Here is a 25,527-nt window from a genome sequence, read left to right as displayed (position 1 = left end):
ACAACTTATACACCACTGTGACACGTGGATTTCCTCCTCAGAAATTTTTTCAACAGTTGCGTCTTGCACTCTCTAAAATAGGCTATATGTAGTTAAAATGAGCTCCTTTGACTCTTTGCCACTGGACCAACAGGCTCTCTGATACCATGCAGCCTTTAGCATAAGTGCTACGGTGGTTTGATTCATATTTATCTAATAGATTACAATTTGTTCATGTAAATGGGGAATCTTCTTCACAGACTAAGGTTAATTATGGAGTTCCACAAGGTTCTGTGCTAGGACCAATTTTATTCACTTTATACATGCTTCCCTTAGGCAGTATTATTAGACGACATTGCTTAAATTTTCATTGTTATGCAGATGATACCCAGCTTTATCTATCCATGAAGCCAGAGGACACACACCAATTAGCTAAACTGCAGGATTGTCTTACAGACATAAGGACATGGATGACCTCTAATTTCCTGCTTTTAAACTCAGATAAAACTGAAGTTATTGTACTTGGCCCCACAAATCTTAGAAACATGGTGTCTAACCAGATCCTTACTCTGGATGGCATTACCCTGACCTCTAGTAATACTGTGAGAAATCTTGGAGTCATTTTTGATCAGGATATGTCATTCAAAGCGCATATTAAACAAATATGTAGGACTGCTTTTTTGCATTTACGCAATATCTCTAAAATTAGAAAGGTCTTGTCTCAGAGTGATGCTGAAAAACTAATTCATGCATTTATTTCCTCTAGGCTGGACTATTGTAATTCATTATTATCAGGTTGTCCTAAAAGTCCCCTGAAAAGCCTTCAGTTAATTCAAAATTCTGCAGCTAGAGTACTAATGGGGACTAGAAGGAGAGAGCATATCTCACCCATATTGGCCTCTCTTCATTGGCTTCCTGTTAATTCTAGAATAGAATTTAAAATTATTCTTCTTACTTATAAGGTTTTGAATAATCAGGTCCCATCTTATCTTAGGGACCTCATAGTACCATATCACCCCAATAGAGCGCTTCGCTCTCAGACTGCAGGCTTACTTGTAGTTCCTAGGGTTTGTAAGAGTAGAATGGGAGGCAGAGCCTTCAGCTTTCAGGCTCCTCTCCTGTGGAACCAGCTCCCAATTCAGATCAGGGAGACAGACACCCTCTCTACTTTTAAGATTAGGCTTAAAACTTTCCTTTTTGCTAAAGCTTATAGTTAGGGCTGGATCAGGTGACCCTGAACCATCCCTTAGTTAATGCTGCTATAGACTTAGACTGCTGGGGGGTTCCCATGATGCACTGAGTGTTTCTTTCTCCTTTTGCTCTGTATGCACCACTCTGCATTTAATCATTAGTGATTGATCTCTGCTCCCCTCCACAGCATGTCTTTTTCCTGGTTCTCTCCCTCAGCCCCTCCCTGAGCCTGGTTCTGCTGGAGGTTTCTTCCTGTTAAAAGGGAGTTTTTCCTTCTCACTGTCGCCAAGTGCTTGCTCACAGGGGGTCGTTTTCACCGTTGGGGTTTTTACGTAATTACTGTATGGCCTTGCCTTACAATATAAAGCGCCTTGGGGCAACTGTTTGTTGTGATTTGGTGCTATATAAATAAAATTGATTGATTGATTGATTGATTGATTGATTGATTGATTGATTGATTGATTGATTGATAAGGCAAATAACTTCACATTAGTCAGTTAGCACCAATGCAGCTTTATGTACATCTGACCAAGTCAGATCTCAAAAGTGAAGCACAGCAGGACAAGTATTTAACTGGAAGAATGCTCAGTAACATCAGCAGCAGTGTGTACTCTTTGATACAGAACTTAATTTTCATCAGGAAACACATTTGTTGTAAATCTTCTGCCAAATCCCAAGGTAGAAATCAAACAGCTTTACAGTAATCAACCACTTTCTTTCAGATATGACTCACTGGCCAGAAAAGAGTCACATTGCAAATAAGCTCTGAAACAAATGATAAATTTATGACAAAGGAATGTGGAAAATAGATCGAAAGCAATTGACAGTGTGACAGGTATCATAGGTTTTAGCTGTCCTTTAGGGCCCCTTCACACATAACACGATTGAAATCAACTAGCACACAAAGGAAGAATTGCATGCCATTTGTGAAAAATCGGAGCTGCCTCAAACGCCTTGTACACCTGTTGCCACAACCATTCACGCACACAAGCGGCCGAACGACAGAGAATGCCCTGCTCGTGCTCATTCGATCCCCCTCATGGCAGGTGTTGGCCAAATTCCAGGTACCACACACGAACATCTAACACTCGCTCGACACCCAGAAAAGGCGGGGCTATTTGCGCTCCTGGTATGATAGTAGACAGCAGGCAACCACATTTGACCTGTCTGTGAAAAGTGTCTAAGTGCAACACGTGTGTGATTTCACCAAGCAACACATGGATGTAACTGTGCCGAACCATCCCCACACACACACACACAAATGGTGTGTGGAGTGTGTCGTTGTCTGCACACTCCAACACAAATGGCTTGTGGAGTGTGTGTCCGCCGCTCCTCCCTACCAACACAAACACACACACACACCATAAATCCAACATTGTCAGCTGTGGCTGAAGGTCCCGGAGTCTGGTCGCTGTCCAGCGCAGTGTGCTGCTGGACAAGCTGACTGCTGTGGACTGCAACTCAGCTGAACATGCAGTGCACGTGTGTGTGCAGGCGCTCACGCCTTCATGAGGACCAGCCAGCGTTCTGAGAGCGCGGCACGGTGTGAAGCCGGGCCAGCCGGCTGAGGTTACTTCTACCACATAAACTGTAGTTTACAAGACAGAGTAAAAATTAAATAAAATAAATAACGGTGAAGACGTGAACTCATTCTTGTGTAATCGTTTTTCTGTAGACATACAGCGCATGTCAGCTGACCGATGACTGACAGCTGGACGTGACCGTGCATGGAAGGTGTTGCATTACAACACAGACATCACGCAGATGCAGGACAAACACATAATAATGCATACATAAATTAAAATCACAGAACAAAGCAATAGAGCATGTGTTGTGTGGGCCGCCAGAAGAGGAGGTACTGCTGGCCCACCACCACCAGATGGCGCCCTGCTTGGAGTGCGGGCTTCAAGCACGAGAGGGCGTCGGAGCAACGGAGAGTGACAGCTGTCATTCATCATCTGCACCAGCTGTCACTCATTCACCACAGCACCATAAAAGCCGGACTACAACTCCACCTCTCCGCCGAGAAATCAGCAACCAAGAGGTAATCTTCTCTGTGGTAAAATTCTCTGCTAACTTAACTCTTCCTTGCAGCCGCTTGCCCTGTGGTGTCCTTATCGGAGCTGGAGTAAGGGCGTGACCGCGACGACTTCGCATCACGCTCCGTAGCAGATAAGTGGTTACACAGGAGCTGCACGAGTGTGTGATTGGAGGTGGAGGTGCTCCCTCCTTGGAGAACATTGACTGTGAGTGGACTACTGAGTGTGCGGATTCACACTCACCTGGATTTTCTCTGTTCTCTGCCAGCAGTACCAGGGTCGACAGCCGAAGGCAGAGGCCACCTGGGGACTCGGGACTTGGCGGCTCCGGTGTTCTTCAGGCCCGCTGGTGGTGGAAGCTGTGTGGGAATCAGCTCTTCTCTCGCCAGAGGTCTTCTATCTTCGAGCCTGCCCACACGTCACCTGGTGTATCATTGGCAATCCATATCTCTGTCTGTATTCCGTTGTGTGTTTCCACAACATTAAATTGTTACTGGTTGGCTTATCCATTGTCCGTTCCTTAGCGCCCCCTGTTGTGGGTCCGTGTCACGACACCTTCCCAACAGCATGAGCCTGTTTGTTCTGTGAGCTGCGGAGGTCCGCTGACAGAGGTGGGCGTGTCCCCCTGCAACATGCAGCTGTTCAGATATCTGTGCTCGCAACTCACAACTCGGGAACACCTGTAGTGGCTTCTTGTAGGATACGACCTCACATAACTGTACTGTGAAGCGCAGATGGCAGCATGTTTTCTCACGTGAGAATAAATTAAAACGTATGACCGGCGCATCAGGTCTCAATAATTTGAATGTGTTGCATCTTAGTTTTTTTTATTCTATTTTATTATTTTATTTTGGTTTTATTACATAATGGTGACCATTTTTATTTTAAGATTGTATGTTTTTATTCTATTTATCCTTGGTTTAATTTCTTTTTCCTGTAACACTTTGAGACTTTTATTAATGAAAGGGGCCTTATTATTATTATTATTATTATTATTATCATCATGACATTGTTGATTGTAATGCCATTGAAAATCACGTGACACTCATTTTGTGTAAAACAATCAGTTATGTTGATGAATATTTATTTTCTTTTATGAATAAATATTTATCTAATCACATAAATCTGAAAATGCCAGGAGTGTCTTACTGTGGAAAACTAAAGGATGATGTCGTCGCCCTGCCTCTGTAACATGTTATTAACAGTGTAATTTGTCTAATTGAGCATATATTTTTTTCTTGGTGGTGGGACAAAGTGCTGGCATCCTCCAGCTCAGTCTGAGAAACTTACCCAGAGCAGACAAACACTGAGGGGCTTCTTCAAAACTCATTAACGCATTTCCAGATGTCATCTTCCAAACCAAGGGTGCCATGTGCACAAAGGTTTTCATCTGTGGTGATAAATTCTGGCAACAAGTCAGATTAAAAGACTTTATTTAATCCATGAGCCAGCTTCTAAGTGTTAGCTTTCGTAGCTACATTAGCCCCACGTCGGAGATATTTATTGAATGGAACACTTTTTGAAAATGACAAAGAAAAAGACTGTAGAGCAGAAGTTCAGTTTCAGTGTAGACAAGGTCTTAAAAACATGGGATGAAATGAAATTAAAATAACAAATGAGGAGTTATTTTCTTGGGGGTGCTAAATCCAGGGGGAGCTATAGCACCCCCTTGGCGCCACCCATGTGCGGGATGAACCGAACTCCAGGTTTAGACACCCAATTCCGACGCTCATCAGGCTCCAGAAAATGGGTTGGTTGATAGAGACAGCAGGACGGTGGCCATGGAAGTTGGAATCCACTAAGGAGTGTGTAACAACTCACCTGCCGAATCAACTAGTCCTGAAAATGGATGGCGCTGGAGTGGCGGGCCCATAGACAGCCGTTGCCAGCGACAGGCTGTGAGGGCTATGCTGCGACGAGTAGGAGGATTGCCGCAGTGCACACAGAAGCCCAGGACACGGGCCTGGGTGAAGCTGCCGCTGGTACAGATCTTGGTGGTCTTGGTGGTACTTGCTTGGGCAGCATGGTGGCTTAGTTGTTAGTTGTTATGTCTGCAGAATGCACACCTCTTTTCCCTCTGTGCACACAGCTGTCTGTGTGTGCTTCATCAAAATGCACATTCAGTGAGCACAGACAGAGACATGTTATTGCACATAGACTTCAAGATGTGTGTGTGTGTGTGTGTGTGTGTGTGTGTGTGTGTGTGTGTGTGTGTGTGTGTGTGTGTGTGTGTGTGTGTGTGTGTGTGTGTGTGTGTGTGTGTGTGTGTGTGTGTGTGTGTGTTCATTTGTGTAATACAGCATGACACTGTAATTATCGTGAGACGGGCAAAAATGGACTTTGGTCTCCCAGTTATGTTTGGAGACATTTATTCATAAATAAATAAACATAAAGTAACTGGTTAACCTCTTTAAATATACCTGACATTTACAATGAATGACTTTGTTTTTACTCGAGGCCATCAAATTTGGCCACTGGGTATTGTGAAGGCTTTTCGTCTGCCTGTCCATTTGTCTGTCTGTGCTCAGCATAAGTCCAGTCCGATTACTGCCAGATTATTGAAATTCACAGGGAACATTCTTGGCACACAGACCTTGTACAAGTTCAAAGATGGCTAAACTTGATGTATTTTAAGAGGTTAAAAAGTCACATTCTGTTTCAATCTGATGTGTTTCATGTTTGAGTGATGCAGGTGACATCCAATCAGAGTCGAGCTTTACTGTGACGTCAGTCACTGGTCTCTTCCAAACGGCTTAATTTTGTATGTTTATATATTCTCATATATTATTTAAAAGCTAATGAGAAATAAACACTTCTAAAACTGACCTCTGACCTTTACAAGACATTTTGCAGAGGTTAGCATGGTGATGTCACTACCTGGTGTAGCTACTTGCTAGCAGCTTTGTTTCTGGTATACTATGTAAAAGATAGCAAATAAATACTTCTAAAACTGAAAATGCTGTTTTTGTAACCTGGTAACACCTCTAGAGTCATTTACAACACATTTTGTGGACATTAGCTTGAACGCTAACTTTAACTAACTCAAAGCTAACTTCCTATGGAGTTAAATTTGTCTCATCAACAACTGCAAATGCACAGAGGGTGGTCCCCAAATATTCCTTGATTTGCACAACATGAACAAATGATGATTTCATTTGAACATGTACAAATTGTACGTAAGACATTAAGATCTTAATAATTAATTAAATACCAGCAAATTATAAAGAACGCAATGCTCATACGGCCGAGGGTATTTTAGCATTGCGTTATATTTAACCCTCTGGGGCCAAGCCATCGTATACGAAGGCTAAGACCAAGCTTTACTAAATTATAAATAACTTTTTAATGATATGAGATAGAAACTTACTTTTTTTTTTTGGCTGAAAAGTTAACTCCGCGAACTTTTGAGCCAGCCGTCGGCCATCTTTGTACTCCTCATAGAAGCTGTGTGATGACGTGCAATGTGAGTGTCCAATCGGAATTGGTTCACTGTCACATGGTTTTCCAAAATCCAATCGTAGGGCAGATTTACCTCACATGAAAAACCAAAGATAGTTTTCAGGAGTGACATGTTACTAGTTGGCCCATTTGAATAGCCCCCTGGGTGCTCCAATGAGTACATACTATTGGGCTCCAGTGCGCCCTGCGCCATTACGCACAATGATCAGTGAAAGCAGATGGAGCAGACGGAGAGCCTCTGATGACAATCTCATGTGCTCAAACAAAGAGTGTGTAACTATCAGGATTGCTCCACTAGTTTGCATGTGAATGTTACTGGATAACTCTGTTGCTTTCTCGGCGTAAAGCACTGTTTACCATATCAATGGATTGAGGGGGAGGGCACTCCTCAGACTATAAGGAGCCAAAGTGGGTCAAAGTGTGAATGAAATCTGCTTTAGGAGCAGCACGGAACACTCCATAACACAGTAGAAGTAGAAGTTTGTGATGTAACCTTTGTGTAATAGCAGACAGAAATTGCTTTGAGATGAACACAAACAAAATGTATAGACCATTTTGTATATATTGTTCAAAATGTGTATTTGTGTTTATGTTTAAACCTTTTTGTTGTACAGTCTTTCACACAAGACCTCAAATTACCTTTATAAAGTGTCAAAACAGTTGTTTATTATAGTTTGCTGTGTGTTTTGAATAAATGTGTGTGGAAAATGATTTTCCACTTTACTTTTTCCTTTCTTATTTCTGATTGTAAACCTTTATTACACTTGTAAAACACAACAAACGCATATATATTATGAAAGCACAGGTTGTCCTGAAAAAAAGAGACATAAAACATGATTGTGGGACGCAGGGAGAGCTGTTAACACAGCACAGTTAATAAAACATTTATGCCAGGCGAGTGAACTGTCCAAAAAATGCCCTCGGGCCCCAGAGGGTTAAATTCTGTTAAAAAGGAGGCAGTGGACTCTGTGGTGTTCGAACAGCAGTCTGTCAAATGTATTCAATAAGCGAAGTGAGCAACGCATCTGCGCATGCGTGGGTCAGACGGGGCAAAAATTCCAACTACCAAACTCACACTGCCCCCATTGAATTTTGTATACAGTAGCATTAGCGGACTGTAAAAGTTAAGGCTTACAGGGATTGTTTCAAAGGCTTTAAGCCTTAAGTGACGCATACAATAGTGACAGGTGCGCATTGTGCTGTTTTCAAATGCTCGAACGGAATTTATAGGCTTGAAAGTTGGCTGAAAACACATGATTGCAAAGCTCCACCGAGTCCACACAAAGACGGAAAGAAGAAGAAATTGTTATGTGTCGACGCGGGTTGAGGAGCGGACCTGCGTCAGACAGAACCCAGCGCTAAAAATAACCAGAAAGCGGTTCCAACAACAGAAACAATTTATTTTTCACCTGTGCATAATAATGTGTACAAAACTGAAACAATGTCCTTCTGGTGGAGTGACTGTTGGCACGCTCTTAAGCGCCCAAAAGGATAGAAGCCCGGCGTTCCTGGACCCACTACCACCAGACAAACACCCCCCAGGTGGACACGACAAACTGACTCTCTGTGAAGCAAAGAAGAGGTGAGGTAAGTCAGCAGTTACAACAATATCTTTCAAAGACACACGCTATCAGCACACATTCAGGTCTGTATCTTTTTTAACTTTATGCAAATGAGCAGCTTCTCACAACAGGTGGAGGATCACTTATCCGCGCGCCACAGCAGTGAGAAGCAAGCTGCACAATTCTCATCACCATTCAAGTATACTGTGTAACAAAACACCAAGTTACTATCAACAATTAATCAAACACTTAATTACCTTTAACGTGTGCTGACAGCATGTGTCCTCACCCTTCCTTGCTTCACGGGCTCGATGTGTCAAACCCAGGCGCGGTCCTCAGCGTCTCACAAACGAACATCACAAGGTCGAGTTCCCGGCAGTTCTGCTTGAATCACACATGCCTTAAATGCAGAACGCCATCTCAATTATCTGCTTCAGCTGAAAGTCTTTAAGGTTGCATGTGCGCACCGTCACAGGTGCCACACATGATGCTGATGAGGGTGAGGACTCTTCAGCCAGCACCTTCTCCACAGACAAATCAGTTCCATGCCACCTGAAGAGCAAGAAAGAAAAGAACACCAAAACATCCAGCCACACCCCCCAACACACAACAGAAATGTGGCTGTAAACCTCCGTTCATTCTACACAATTTCCCCACAGAAAAGAAAGATCCAGACGGATGTAAAAGATGGACTAAAATTGTAAGTTTCTTGCGCACATTTATTTTGTCAATATCCTGAAACTGTGCAGAATTATAATGTGGCTGATGACGCCGTTTTTGTGCATCAGCTTATGACTGTAATGCCGCGCCATGAATGACGTGGTGCATAATATTGTAAAATTGATATGTTCTATAAACAAATTGCATGCATGCACATATCATTGTATGTCTGTTAATTTATCAAAACAAATGTGACACCAAAGAGGTTATATGTGAGACCCACCTTCCTTGTACTCATTACGAAGCCGGCGGAGTAGCAATTTCTCATCCCTGCTTAGCAAATATTCTGCAATATCCACAGTTTCAGACTCTGGACTTCATCTAACCATCCGTCAGTTGCCTTCAAGGGGTCAGAAATTTGTTTGTCTCCAACTATCAACAAGGACTGGTCATTTTCAACAGTAGCTCTCTCTTCCTCCTTTGTCGGCATCAACGGTAGTTTCTGTAATGATGCAGCACACACAAGCACAGCCAGCTCTTCTTTCCGTTTCTGTCCACTACCGTACATAGTCCTGGTTCTAACAGGCAATCCGCAAATACAAATAAAAAAATGCAAAATACAGACATAATCAGCACTGATTAAACTTCCTTTTGACCTTGATAAATGATGTTGTGTGTGTGCAAACCTCACCTATTTGCATGTTCCCTCCCAGAATTTGGTGCACTCATGTGGACAAACCCCAAATTGCATACTTGTAAAAGCGAATGCACTAAATGAACAATATGCACTATTTTACACTCTTTACAGACACAATCCTTCATCTGCTGTTTGTAAATCAACATGCAGGTGTATTTGCAAGTGCAATGGCATTTGTGCATGTCTTTACACAAGAAGCCTTTAGCAGGTCAGGCCCATTAACTCCTAATGCACAACTCTCAAATCATTTCACAGAAATTGAAACTCTTTGAAATTAATGGTGCAGTGCATCTGTGTCACGTTCTACAAAAGGTCAGAAAACTTTACATTGTTGGAGAGTTTTTTAATTGGATGACACTTGCTAGACTGTACATGTAGTACTGCAATACATTGTTTATCATTGCATGGAACTACTATGTTCTGTTGTAGCCATTAAGAGCCTTGGCTAATTCCACGAGCATGCATTGGAAATGTGTCTAGAGCACAAGAAAAGCAAATTTTAGCAGACAAGAACACAGCTGTAACCACTCAATTTTGTTTTGTTAATTTAAATGTAGTGTATGGACTGACTTAATTTTAAGTTGACTGAACACAAGAAGATAAGTTGACATAACTTTTATAATGATTCACCTAACACATTGTCACATCTTTTCATGTCATTGTCACATATGATTGACATATGAATTCATGCTGTGTGACAAATATTTCAGAAATAAAGTGCTCCACAGTTTTTGAATTGACAACATTTTTTGTTGTGAGACAGGTATATTATCAGCACGCCACAGTGCTGTCAAATATATTAAAGATAGGTTAGGTTAGGGAATAGGGGATGGCGTAGGCCACAAAAGGGCCCATTGCTCCCCCCAAAATGAACCTACTTAGTTAAACCTTTTGGTACCCTTGATAAAGGACACCAGGTTTCTTAACTTCCTAATCTGGTCAAGTTCCAAAATAAAGGAACCCAAAAACTTCTGTCTCAGTCTACCCCATAATGGACACTGACCCAAAAAGTAGAGAGACGTCTCGTTCCTCCCCACAGGCCATACGTGTACTGACCTGTTGGAGTCTCAGTACCATTCTATGTACCATTCTGTTCTATGTCTGTTCATTCTATGTCTGAGGCTGTGACCTGTGAGCGTCCCAACCACTGCATTTATTATACTTCTAGGCATGCCAACTAGCTCTCTGGAAAACCTTAGGTTTGGTCCTTGTATGAGCTGTCTTGTCTGCCTGCAGTCACTCAAGTGCTACCATCGTTTATGGTGTTGCTTCCTAGTCCAGATATGGAGGGCAGTCTTCTGCACAGCAGTTGACACCCCTACAACTTACTCTGGAGCCACAAATTTTGTTGAGCTTCCCGATTTTGCAAGACAGTTCACTCTCTCATTAACCTGGAATATGTGACTAGGTACCCACACTGTAACTACGTCATTAGTGTCTTCCAGTGTGTTAATGAGTATAGTGTCACTTTAACAGCTCTTATACACGCCTGACTGAGTAAATAAAAACTCTTTTCCACCTAAAATTGAGGCTAATCAGGAACTCCATACACTGAATGATAGCTAACACCTCAGCTTGAAAGATGGTGGTGTATCTGGCCAGTGCAAAAACTCTTTTCCTGTGTCAGGCCATCACATTGTTTTAACACTCCAGCTCCTGCTTATCCCCTTAGCAATGATATGGTCTGTAAAACAAGTGATTACAGGTGAGGTTGTGTCAGAGCCAGTCTGATTAGACTCTCCCCCTGTTATCACTGTAATAAATTTATTCACAGAATAATTCTTTTTCCTACCCTATCACATGGGAAAAATAATACGTGGAAGAGCCGCTGATATTATCTCCCCTGATTAAGGTATGACTGGCATCTACTAGTCTTTGCCTCTTGCCCAACTGGTGCAGCCTTACTGATGTAGAGGTTGCCTCTCCAACAATGTAGAGGTCCAGCGGGGCTAAGTTCTGAATTACTTCTAAAGCTGTTGTTAGTGTTGTCCTGAGGGCACTTGAGATGCAAAGGCTGTCACTCTTTGAACATTAGTCAACATAACCCTTGCAGTCCTGTGCTCCACTCTGATCCACCAAACCATCACAACATAAGTTAGCATGGGTCTTACCACCGAAGTGTAGAGCCATCTCATCACATTGGAACTCCCCATCTTCATCCGACAATATGATGGCACTGTTGTAAACCGAGAATTGCCTTATGACATTTCTCAGTTATGTGTCTCTTTCAGTTAAGTTTGTTATCTAAATAGACACCAAGGAACTTAACCGACTCAAATAGTCTCAGCTCGATACCGCCCAATTTTGGTAGAACTAGACTGAATTTGGTTTCTTATTTGGACCATAACTGTTTTATGAGGGTTCACAGACAAACTGTTGGACACACACCACTTCTCCACTGTCCTGAGAGCATTCTGCATGAGTTCTGAAACAGTCATCAAACACAATCCCTCAATAAAGATAACTAAATCGTCTGCATACCCTTGGGTGTTGACACACCTGACGGCACCAGAAGGTTCTACACAAATGTGGGATTCAGGATTCTGTCTGGCTTTGCTGCGGGTTATCCAGAGTGCACATTCAGAAGCTCGGACAGAAACAGATGAACCAAAAAGACAGATGACAGAGGGCTAGACACGAGCAAGAGGACGCAAATCAGGACAGAAAGGGTGTAGTTTAAGGGGAGAGAATGAGATAGATGAAGGTAAAAGAGGGATAGAGTGAGAGCCCAGGGAATTAACTTAAAATGAACAAGGAGGACTCAACTGAAAAGGAGGCCATTCAGGCCACCTCTACCAACCATTATATTTGGGAACGTACAAAGCATTCGGAATAAAACCGATGAAATCCGTGCCTGTGAGCAACACCTGGCTGACTATCGGCAGTCCTGCCTGATTTGCCTATCGGAAACCTGGCTGACGGAGTCTGACCCAGATTCATCGGTTGAATTGGAAGGCGTCACACTGGTAAGGGCAGACCGTGATTCCAACTCCGGGAAGAGAAAAGGTGGAGGTGTGTGCGTGTTCATAAACAATAGGTACTGCAACTCAGCACACATCACCGTGAAACATAAACTTTGCACAAAAGACATTGAACTGCTATCGGTCAATTTAAGACCTTATTATATGCCCCGGGAAATACACCAGATTTGCCTTTTTATTGTATACATTGCACCTTCGGCGGACGTTACGGAAGCTGCTAACACTATACATGAACTTGTGACTTGATACTTGGGGATTTTAATCTTTGTTCTTTGGCGGAGACTCTACCTGCGTATCACCAATATGTATCATGTCCCACGCGGGAGGGGGCGTGCCTAGACCTGTGTTATGGCAACTTGGAGAAAGCCTACTACGCGACGGCCCTGCCAGGGCTCGGAAAGTCGGATCACAACATGATCCGCCTAACACCAACGTACCAACCTCTGCTACGCCGAGAGAAAGTAAAGAAAAAAAGAGGTGAAATGTTGGACCACTAATGCATCTAATACTTTAAGAGACTGCCTAGACCAGGGGTGGCCACGTTCGGTCCTCGAGAGCCACCTTCCTGACACTCTTCGTTGTCTCCCTGCTCCAACGCACCTGAATCCAATGAAAGGTTCATTAATAGTCTACTAACGAGTCTTTCATGGGATTCAGGTGTGTTGGAGCAGGGAGACAACTAAGAGTGTCAGGAAGGTGGCTCTCGAGGACCGAACTTGGCCACCCCTAGCCTAGACTGCACTGATTGGGAACTTCTGATAAACTCATCGTCAAACATCAATGACGCTACGCTTGCAGTTTCAGGATACATTCATTTTTGCGAGGACATTATCGTTCCAAAAAAGATTGTGAAACTTTACCCAAATAATAAACCATGGATCACTCCTGAACTTAAAGAACTACTATACTGTAAAAAGAGGCTGTTTAAATCTGGAGGCTCAAAGGAGGACATTAGATTTGTCCAGAAAAATATTAAAAAGAAAATACTGGACTGCAAGACTGCTTATAGGAATAAGATTCAGTCATTATTCAACCATGATGCTAAAAGGGCCTGGCAGGGATTACAAATTATGACTGGATATAAACCTAAAATGCAGAACTTGACTGTCTCAGATGACAATACCTTTTCAGATGAACTGAACACTTTTTATTGTAGGTTTGTTTACAGTACTGACTATACAACTCAGCAGAAACTGGCAATGGATGCAGTTAGAACTATGCAAGTTCGTGACATACAAATCAGCATTGAGGAGGTTAAAGAACAGTTTTTACGTGTTAATATTAATAAATCTCAAGGTCCAGATGGTATCAGTTGTAAAGTGCTGCGCACATGTGCCGATTCACTCACTTTTTCATTTCAAATGCTGTTTCAGCAGTCAGTAGAAACAGGATTAATCCCAGCTCAGTGGAAACAGTCTCTGATTGTACCGGTACCAAAGAAAAGCAGGCCCAAAGAGATGAATGATCTGAGACCTGTCGCATTAACCTCAGTGCCTATGAAATGCTTAGAGAAAATTATATTGAAACATCTGCTTCGTGAGGTAGCACCATCTTTGGACCCTTTCCAGTTTGCATACCAGCTAAGGCGGGGAGTGGAGGATGCACTGCTGACCATGACAAACAGCATATTTGAACATCTAGAGGAGCCTCACAGCTTTGTAAAGATTGTTTTCATTGATTTCAGGAGCGCATTCAACACCATCCAACCCCACCTACTGGTAGACAAACTGGTTAAGTTAGGTGTTAACCCAAGACTCATTACATGGATTAATAACTTCCTGTCAAATCGTACTCAGCAGGTTAGATTTAATCAGGCCATCTCATCCGCTAAGGTCATTAACACGGGTGCTCCCCAAGGATGTGTGCTGTCTCCCATACTCTATACACTTTACACCACCGAGTGTCGTGCTCTTGCGACTACACACTCCTACTTCAAGTATGCAGATGACACTGCCTTGGTGGGGTTCTTGAAAGCAGGGGAGCTGTCAATGACCAGCTTTGAAGAGGAAGTGGGGAGCTTCATAAAATCGTGCTCTGACAATTTCCTTAATGTTAACGCAAGCAAAACAAAAGAAATGGTTATCGATTTTAGACGTAGTGCAGAAGAAGTACCAAACACTGTCGTCAACAACACATTGATAGAGAGAGTTAACACCTACAAATATTTAGGGGTTGAAATTGATGATCAGTTGAGATTTGACAAATGTGCCGCTTTTAAGGTGAAGAAGCTTCAACAAAGAATGTTTTTCTCAAGAAAATTGTGTAGTTTTAATGTTGACACCTACATTTTAGAGTTATTTTATAAGTCTGTACTTCAGAGTGTCTTGTCCTTTGGTCTGGTCTGTGTCTTTGGTAGTATGCGTAAACAAGATCAGGATAAATTGCAACGTATTATTAAAACAGCTAGTAGGATAATTGGGTGCAATCAATCAATCAATCAATCAATTTTTTTATATAGCGCCAAATCACAACAAACAGTTGCCCCAAGGCGCTTTATATTGTAAGGCAAGGCCATACAATAATTATGTAAAACCCCAACGGTCAAAACGACCCCCTGTGAGCAAGCACTTGGCTACAGTGGGAAGGAAAAACTCCCTTTTAACAGGAAGAAACCTCCAGCAGAACCAGGCTCAGGGAGGGGCAGTCTTCTGCTGGGACTGGTTGGGGCTGAGGAAGAGAACCAGGAAAAAGACATGCTGTGGAGGGGAGCAGAGATCGATCACTAATGATTAAATGCAGAGTGGTGCATACAGAGCAAAAAGAGAAAGAAACAGTGCATCATGGGAACCCCCCAGCAGTCTACGTCTATAGCAGCATAACTAAGGGATGGTTCAGGGTCACCTGATCCAGCCCTAACTATAAGCTTTAGCAAAAAGGAAAGTTTTAAGCCTAATCTTAAAAGTAGAGAGGGTGTCTGTCTCCCTGATCTGAATTGGGAGCTGGTTCCACAGGAGAGGAGCCTGAAAGCTGAAGGCTCTGCCTCCCATTCTACTCTTACAAACCCTAGGAACTACAAGTAAGCCTGCAGTCTGAGAGCGAAGCGCTCTATTGGGGTGATATGGTACTACGTGGTCCCTAAGATAAGATGGGACCTGATTATTCAAAACCTTATAAGTAAGAAGAAGAATTTTAAATTCTATTCTAGAATTAACAGGAAGCCAATGAAGAGAGGCCAATATGGGTGAGATATGCTCTCTCCTTCTAGTCCCCGTCAGTACTCTAGCTGCAGCATTTTGAATTAACTGAAGGCTTTTTAGGGAACTTTTAGGACAACCTGATAATAATGAATTACAATAGTCCAGCCTAGAGGAAATAAATGCATGAATTAGTTTTTCAGCATCACTCTGAGACAAGACCTTTCTGATTTTAGAGATATTGCGTAAATGCAAAAAAGCAGTCCTACATATTTGTTTAATATGCGCTTTGAATGACATATCCTGATCAAAAATGACTCCAAGATTTCTCACAGTATTACTAGAGGTCAGGGTAATGCCATCCAGAGTAAGGATCTGGTTAGACACCATGTTTCTAAGATTTGTGGGGCCAAGTACAATAACTTCAGTTTTATCTGAGTTTAAAAGCAGGAAATTAGAGGTCATCCATGTCTTTATGTCTGTAAGACAATCCTGCAGTTTAGCTAATTGGTGTGTGTCCTCTGGCTTCATGGATAGATAAAGCTGGGTATCATCTGCGTAACAATGAAAATTTAAGCAATACCGTCTAATAATACTGCCTAAGGGAAGCATGTATAAAGTGAATAAAATTGGTCCTAGCACAGAACCTTGTGGAACTCCATAATTAACTTTAGTCTGTGAAGAAGATTCCCCATTTACATGAACAAATTGTAATCTATTAGACAAATGTGATTCAAACCACCGCAGCGCAGTGCCTTTAATACCTATGGCATGCTCTAATCTCTGTAATAAAATTTTATGGTCACAGTATCAAAAGCAGCACTGAGGTCTAACAGAACAAGCACAGAGATGAGTCCACTGTCCGAGGCCATAAGAAGATCATTTGTAACCTTCACTAATGCTGTTTCTGTACTATGATGAATTCTAAAACCTGACTGAAACTCTTCAAATAGACCATTCCTCTGCAGATGATCAGTTAGCTGTTTTACAACTACCCTTTCAAGAATTTTGAGAGAAAAGGAAGGTGGAGATTGGCCTATAATTAGCTAAGATAGCTGGGTCAAGTGATGGCTTTTTAAGTAATGGTTTAATTACTGCCACCTAAAAGCCTGTGGTACATAGCCAACTAACAAAGATAGATTGATCATATTTAAGATTGAAGCATTAAATAATGGTAGGGCTTCCTTGAGCAGCCTGGTAGGAATGGGGTCTAATAAACATGTTGATGGTTTGGATGAAGTAACTAATGAGAATAACTCAGACAGAACAATCGGAGAGAAAGAGTCTAACCAAATACCGGCATCACTGAAAGCAGCCAAAGATAACGATACGTCTTTGGGATGGTTATGAGTAATTTTTCTCTAATAGTTAAAATTTTGTTAGCAAAGAAAGTCATGAAGTCATTACTAGTTAAAGTTAATGGATACTCAGCTCAATAGAGCTCTGACTCTTTGTCAGCCTGGCTACAGTGCTGAAAAGAAACCTGGGGTTGTTCTTATTTTCTTCAATTAGTGATGAGTAGAAAGATGTCCTAGCTTTACGGAGGGTTTTTTTTATAGAGCAACAGACTCTTTTTCCAGGCTAAGTGAAGATCTTCTAAATTAGTGAGACGCCATTTCCTCTCCAACTTACGGGTTATCTGCTTTAAGCTACGAGTTTGTGAGTTATACCACGGAGTCGACACTTCTGATTTAAAGCTCTCTTTTTCAGAGGAGCTACAGCATCTAAAGTTGTCTTCAATGAGGATGTAAAACTATTGACGAGATACTCTATCTCCCTTACAGAGTTTAGGTAGCTACTCTGCACTGTGTTGGTATATGGCATTAGAGAACATAAAGAAGGAATCATATCCTTAAACCTAGTTACAGCGCTTTCTGAAAGACTTCTAGTGTAATGAAACTTATTCCCCACTGCTGGGTAGTCCATCAGAGTAAAATGTAAATGTTATTAAGAAATGATCAGACAGAAGGGAGTTTTCAGGGAATACTGTAAGTCTTCTATTCCATACCATAAGTCAGAACAGATCTAAGATATGATTAAAATGGTGGGTGGACTCATTTACTTTTTGAGCAAAGCCAATAGAGTCTAATAATAGATTAAATGCAGTGTTGAGGCTGTCATTCTCAGCATCTGTGTGGATGTTAAAATCGCCCACTATAATTATCTTATCTGAGCTAAGCACTAAGTCAGACAAAAGGTCTGAAAATTGCAGACCAAATTGAGCAGCTGAATCAAACATCAGCTGCTCAGCTGTTTCAAGACATCATACTACACAAGGCTGAAAGTATTCTTGCAGACATTACCCACCCTTTACATAACAGATTTCAGTTAAGCCAACGTGGTAAGGGGAGGCTACAACAAAGGAAAATAAGAACAACCAGGTTCAGCAAGTCATTCGTTCCCTCTGCAATCAGAATTGTTATGAAAGACACAGTTCTCAAGCAGGGGACTTGACACGTAGTACTGTGTGTGTGATGTGTGTGTGTGTGTGGTGTGTGTTGTGTGTGTGTGTGTGTGTGTGTGTGGTGTGTGTGTTTGTGGTGTGTGTGGTGTGTGTGTGGTGTGTGGTATGCAGCAGTCTAGCTGTGTGGAGAGGAGCCAGAGAGGCATGGGGGAGGGGGGTGTATTTATTTGTCTTTTATTTATCTGTTTTTAAGTTTTGTCTGCCTTGTCTGAAGTTGTCTGTACTATACGCACCTTGACCATCTGAATTTCCCATCTGGGATAATAAAGTTAACTTTGACTTTGACTTACGTCGTCCAGAGAACAAAATGACTGTAGAAAGGAAATCTGGCCAATGCACGAAGATCAAAACTAGAAAATCACCACATGAAGAAATCCACCAGACAGATGAGTGAAACACCTAGAGTACTGTATATTCATCACATCAGTGGATGAGAACATTAAAATGACGTGGATGGATAATCACACTGTGGTTCTGACAGTAGACTGTAATGACAAAGGAGAGGATGGACGAAAAAGGTGAGTGCATGAGGGGGTTAGGGATGAGTGAGTACACCACTATCTGTATCTGTTGAACCATCTAAATTATCTGTATCTGTATCTGTACATGAAGTGGGCGTGGCTTAACCCGAAATGGCTGGGGCTTAAATCAGTACATTATTTTAAGTCTGAAATTGATATGGATTGATCAGAAGTTGCAATATTTATTGTTTATTTGAAAACTATTTACAGAACAGCCTCAAAATTGAGATTCAAATCAATGTTTTTGATTAGAAAAGTAAGAGAACTATTTACAGAACAAGTTTTTTATGAACTCAGAACTTGAATATTCGTAAGTGTATGAATGAATAACAGAATAGCCTCAGAACTGTCATACTCAACACAACTTTCTTTTTTTTTAATTTTATAATTAAACTGTGACTTTTTTTTTCAATTATTTATTTTTACTGCCTAACGTTCTTGGCATTTTTTTCAAGACAAAGTTAAACAATACTGATTAAGGTGTGTGTGTGTGTGTGTGTCTGTGTGTGCATGTGACTGAGTGACTGCGTGTGAGAGAGAGAGGTTGTTTGACTGACCAGTTTATTTTTATGAACTGCAGTGAGAAAGTGTCAGATACTTCATGCAGCCATTTTCAATAAAAATATTAATATAGGCTACTTTGTGTGTTCAGCTATAGTGCAGCAGATAAGAATATTTAGAGCGGAATCCTGCAAAACCCGACTGGAGTGGAGGCAGTGACCAACGTGACAGCTCTGTCCTGTCAAAAGCACCGCGTACAATACGAAACAAGTTCACCAAGTAACTTTAAATATCATACAAACTGAAATAGGCAAGCTGAAGAAAACTTAAGGAGTACTGAGAGAGCAATGTGAGGTAGAATCAAGCCAAGCACAGAGAGAGAGAACAGTTCCTGTCTGTGTGTATCTCTGCAAGCGTGAGAGACAGATTGGAGTGGCTCAGGATGTATTCCCATCATGACTGCCCAGTCATCAACAGCCCTGTGATAATACACATCGGCTTCTTCTACTGGTTTGGAGTATAGGTCGTAGTTCGACCTTCGGGAACTTTGACTGGAAAATGTCCATGCAAAGCCGTATTAAAATCCTTTCGTACTTGATCAAATGGCATTTCATGTGGCCCAGTTGTCTCAGCTGCCCGCTCCACAACATACAGATCTCCTGCAGATGTGCATGCTGCCACCAGGGCCCGTATGTCTCCCAAAGCCAAATTCATATTTTGTATCATGTTTTCCACTGCTCTAATCCAGGGGCTTGCTCTGTCTCTCAAAGGTGGGAGGCGCTCCTGGATAAGCAGCATATCCCTTGTCTTGTCTTCTATGGATCATATTGAGGTCCCTGATAAGGATGCTGTGACACCAGCGGAAGCTGTGTACCAGTTTTACCTTATGCTTTATCCTTTTGTTTTTGTTTTTTCTCTAGTGGTTACACCAGGGAGCTGACATTGGTGTCACTTAACCGATCATATTGTGTTCCCTTTTCTTCTAATCTCACCTCTGCTTCCGTACCCTCAACATCATCTCCTGACTCTTCTGAGTCATAATGATCCGACACATGTTCATTACTCTTAAAATATTCCTGTTTGCTCTTATTTTTCAGGTGGTTGCTCAGACCTCTTATCTCCCCAAAAGGAAGCTGACTTCTTCAGTAAGGACAGAACTTCAGATATGGATGGTGAGTCAAAAAATCTTGTGATGAGCAGTAGTTATTGTAACTGAAGATTGAAACACTAACAGTTGATCTTTGTTATCTTTCTCAGATGAAAATCCCACATTGACTGAGACTTCCCCAAATCACAGTGAAAGAAGGGCCAGAGTCGTGGATGATGATCGGGTTTTTTTGTTTTTTTTTTAATAAACAAGGATGATGTCCATTTGAAGCATTTTGAAAATAATCTTTGAAGACTCCATACTATCAATTGGTATAAAGAGTACCATGCTTTTACTTTGTTGGTACTGGAATAAGGGTTGCTAATTTGGGACTTTGGCTGGAGTGAGACTATGTGTTTATAGCACGCACCAAAAAATTTTGATAACCCTAATTTAAAAAAAAAAAAAAACAGTCTTTGTTTACTAATAAAATAATAACAGAAGGGAAACTCTGATCTTCTCTCCACATCCATTTCTCCTTCCTTTTCCAAAATATTATAGCAAGCTCATCTACAAGCATGTGAGAGGCAAATAAAGAAAAATGCATAAAATGGCTGGGGGTCAAGATGCTCGTGGTGGGGTGGGGAGGAGTCTGGGGGGCAAAGCCCCCAGAAAATGAACGGTTTTCGCCCATGTTAATGCTCCCCAGAATTTCTGCAGTGAATTTTCAAGGAGAGATAGCAAGGCAGCTGTTTATCCAACTCTTTACAAGTTGGACAAAATCTGTCTTCATATGACACCAACTTGTGTGTTGTGTGAGTCTTCTCTCCAAAACTGGAGAGGAGCAAAGACTCAAGCCTAACACCAATGAAATGATCTTATTTTTAAATAAAAACCTTTGATGATGTTGTGTGGGCCGCCCAAAGAGGAGGTACTGCTAGCCAACGCCAGAGGGCGCCCTGCCTGTTGTCGGGTTTCAGGCACCAGAGGGCGCAGTTGTCATCCAGGAGCCAGGACTGACAGCTGTCAGCAATCACCATCATCATCACTATAAAAGCCTGGAGGACACACCACATCTCTGCCGAGATATCATCTTACCCCAAAGGTAACCTCTCAGCCGTTTCTGTGCCGTTCGCACATTATTTGCTACTGAGATGCAGTCGTAACCTTTGTATGCTTGCAGCTTGGAGCTGGGTTTTGTGGAGGTTGGAGGGAGTTGGCGTTTCCCACTCCTCACTTCCCTGAACATTAAGTATACTATTGGTACTGCACGTTCTCAGCGTTCCTGTTTCTGGGAGTGGTGGATTTTCCCTCAGGAAGGAATAGTGATTTTTTGCTGACTGCTTACTGGGTGTCCACACACCCACCATTAACCTGTTTTTGTTCCTGCCAGCAGTACCGGATCTGACAGCTGGAAGCAGAGGCCAACTGGGGACTCAGGACTTGGCGGCTTCGGCGTACTGCAGGTCTCCGTTGGTGGTGGAACCTTGTGGGTCCCGGCTCTTCTCTGGATAGGCGTCTCCTACCCTCGGGCCTGCCCACACGTCACCTGTTGTATTTTATGACTGACCGTCTAAAAGCAGTATTTGACCTGTTGTGCACATTTGCTACAATAAATTGTATTTATTGGTTTATCTATTGACCGTTCATTTACGCCCCCTGTTGTGGGTCCGTGCATTACACTTTCCCCAACAGGATATCATGGCCAATGTCATGGATCCCGAGGGGCACAACCCACCCGTTGAACAGTCAATGGAGATGCAAGGTGCACAGGTTCCCGCAGGAGGAATAATGGGTGAGTTGCAGCAAATATTGGCCGCCTTCACTGCTCGGTTGGATTTGGTAACCGAGCAGAATGTACTACTCAATCGTAGGATGGAGGCTCTCACCGCACAGGTGGAAGTGCGTGCACAGGGCGCGGCTGCTGCTCCTCCTCCTGCCAACCTGTTGCTGTACAGGGACCCTCCAGTGGTCGTTCAACGGACCCCCCCCATCCCCTGAAGCATACATAAGTCCCCCGGAGCCATACGGAGGCTGTGTAGAGACATGCGCGGAGTTCCTAATGCAGTGCTCGCTCGTCTTCGCACAGCGCCCAGTAATGTACGCGTCATACTCCAGCAAGGTGGCTTATGTCGTCAATTTGCTTCGAGGTGAGGCACGCGCCTGGGCTACGGCGCTTTGGGAGCAGAATTCACGGCTCCTAATGTCATACACTGGGTTCGTAAGGGAGTTCAGACAGGTGTTTGATCACCCAAATCGAGGCGACTCTGCTTCCACTATGCTGCTGTCCATTCGACAGGGGCATTGGAGTCGACTTCTGCGTCGCGGCCGCGAGGGCCGGCTGGAATGCGGTAGTGCTCCACGCCACCTTCATAAACGGACTGTCTCCGGTCCTGAAGGAGCACCTGGTGGGTAGGGAAGAGCCACGGGATTTAGACGGGCTTATTGACTTAGTCATATGTTTAGACAACCAACTGGAAGAACGTCAACGGGAGCGAGACGAAGGACGTGGCCGGGCACGCACCGCTCCTCTCCCTTCCCGGTCTGAAGCAGCCCTGCCTTCCCCACACTCCAGAGCCAGAGTGCTCCGTGTGACGACAGGTCCCCCTGCTGATGAAGCTATGGACATGAGCAGGGCCAAAATGAAATTAGAAAACAGACAGAGGAGGCTGGCCTGCGGAGAGTGCTCTTTCTGCGGCTCTAATGAGCATTTGCAGAAACAATGCCCCAAGTGGTTAAACACCAACGCTCGCCTTTAGAGACTGGGCTAAGGGTGGGCCATAACACACGTGTGTAATGCACAAAAATCCGCAAGAATCCCAGTTGTGATCCTCTGTGGGGATTTAACCCTTCAAGCCCCAGCACTAATCGACACGGGGTCAGAAGGGAATCTGCTAGATAGCAGATGGGCTAAGGAAGTGGGGCTCCCTCTATTGGCCCTTCCTTCACCAGTGAGGGTACGGGCACTAGATGGCACCCTTCTTCCACTAATAACACACCAGACACAGCCCTTAACAGTGGTTGTGTCTGGAAACCACAGACAGGAGATCGTGTTCTTTGTAACACCTTCTACCTCCAGAGTTATTTTGGGCTATCCATGGATTAGTAAGCACAATCCCCAGATTGATTGGCCATCTGGCATTGTGGCTCAATGGAACGAAACCTGCCACCGGGAGTGTTTAAGATCCTCGGCCCCACCCGGTGTGACTGCTAAAGAGGAGGTTCGAGTCCCTCCCAATCTCACGGCAGTGCCGGCTGAGTACCACGATCTTGCTGACGTTTTCAGCAAAGATCTGGCACTCACGCGTCCCCCGCATCGACCGTATGATTGTGCCATAGATTTGATCCCGGGCGCTGAATATCCATCCAGCAAGCTGTACAACCTCTCACGCCCCGAGCGCGAATCAATGAAGACCTACATCCGGGACTCTTTAGCTGTTTAGTTGATCCGGAACTCTTCCTCCCGTTAGTGGCAGGTTTCTTTTTGTGGGCAAGAAGGATGGCAGACTCCGTCCATGCATTGATTACAGAGGGCTGAACGAGATTACGATTCGCAACCGATACCCGTTGCCTCTGTTGGATTCAGTGTTCACGCCCCTGCATGGAGCCAAAATTTTTACAAAGTTGGATCTTAGGAATGCGTATCACCTGGTTCGGATCCGGAAGGGAGACGAATGGAAGATGGCATTTAACACCCCGTTAGGTCACTTTGAGTACCTGGTCATGCCGTTCGGCCTCACTAACGCCCCCGCGACGTTCCAAGCATTGGTAAACGACATCTTACGGGACTTCCTGCATCGGTTCGGCTTCGTATTCCTAGACGATATCCTCATCTTCTCCCCGGATCCTGAGACTCATGTGAAGCATGTACGTCAGGTCCTGCAGCGGTTGTTGGAGAACCGGCTGTTTGTGAAGGGCGAGAAGTGCAAGTTCCACCGTACTTCTTTGTCCTTCCTGGGGTTCATCATCTCCTCCAACTCCGTCGCACCCGATCCGGCCAAGGTAGCAGTGGTGAGAGATTGGCCCCAACCGGCAAGCCGTAGGAAGCTGCAACAGTTCCTCGGCTTCGCTAATTTCTATCGGAGGTTTATCAAGGGCTATAGTCAGGTTGTTGGTCCCCTTACGGCCCTGACCTCCCCAAAAGTTCCCTTCACCTGGTCGGATCGGTGCGAAGCCGCGTTTAGGGAGTTGAAACGCCGGTTCTCTACTGCGCCATTTCTGGTGCAGCCCGATCCTAGCCGCCAGTTTGTTGTGGAAGTAGATGCCTCTGACTCAGGGATAGGAGCTGTGCTGTCCCACAGCGGGGAGTCTGATAAGGTTCTCCACCCCTGTGCCTATTTCTCCCGCAGGTTGACCCCGGCAGAGCGGAATTATGACGTCGGCAATCGGGAGGCCCTGGAGGAGTGGAGACACTTGTTGGAGGGAGTTGTGGTTCCATTCACGGTTTTCACTGACCATCGGAACCTGGAGTATATTCGGACCACTAAGCGTCTGAACCCCAGGCAAGCCCGTTGGTCTCTATTTTTTGGACGTTTTGACTTCAGGATCACCTATCGCCCCGGGACCAAGAACCAGCGGTCAGATGCACTGTCCCGGGTGCATGAAGAAGAAGTCAAAATGGAGCTTTTGGATCCACCTGAAAACATCATCTTGGAGTCCACTATCATCGCCACACTGACGTGGGACGTGGAGAACATCGTCAGGGAGGCCTTGACGCGTCACCCGGACCCTGGCGGTGGACCATCAAACCTTATGTATGTCCCACCAGATGCTAGGACTGCAGTTTTGGACTTCTGTCATGGTTCTAAGCTCACCTGCCATCCAGGGGTGCGAAGGACCGTGGCAGTGGTCCGGCAGCAGTTCTGGTGAGCGTCTATGGAAGCTGACATCCGGGAGTATGTCTGGGCCTGCACCACCTGTGCCAGGGGCAAGGCAGTACACCAACCAGAGAAGGGACTCCTCCAACCGCTGCCAGTGCCTCGTCGCCTCTGGTCCCACATCGGCCTGGACTTCATCACGGGTCTCCCTGCGTCCCAGGGAATGACAACCATCCTGACGATAGTGGACCGGTTCTCCAAGGCGGCCCACTTCGTGGCCCTCCCGAAGCTCCAGGTGGCCCAGGAGACTGCAGACCTCCTGGTCCACCACGTCGTACGTCTGCATGGTATCCCTACGAACATTGTCTCGGATCGTGGTCCCCAGTTCTCCTTGCAAGTCTGGAGGAGTTTCTGTAGGGAACTGGGGGCCACCGT

This window comes from Thalassophryne amazonica, chromosome 6 (assembly GCF_902500255.1).
Source record: "Thalassophryne amazonica chromosome 6, fThaAma1.1, whole genome shotgun sequence".
Classification (NCBI taxonomy): Eukaryota; Metazoa; Chordata; class Actinopteri; order Batrachoidiformes; family Batrachoididae; genus Thalassophryne; species Thalassophryne amazonica.
Note: the sequence above shows the minus strand (reverse complement) of the source record.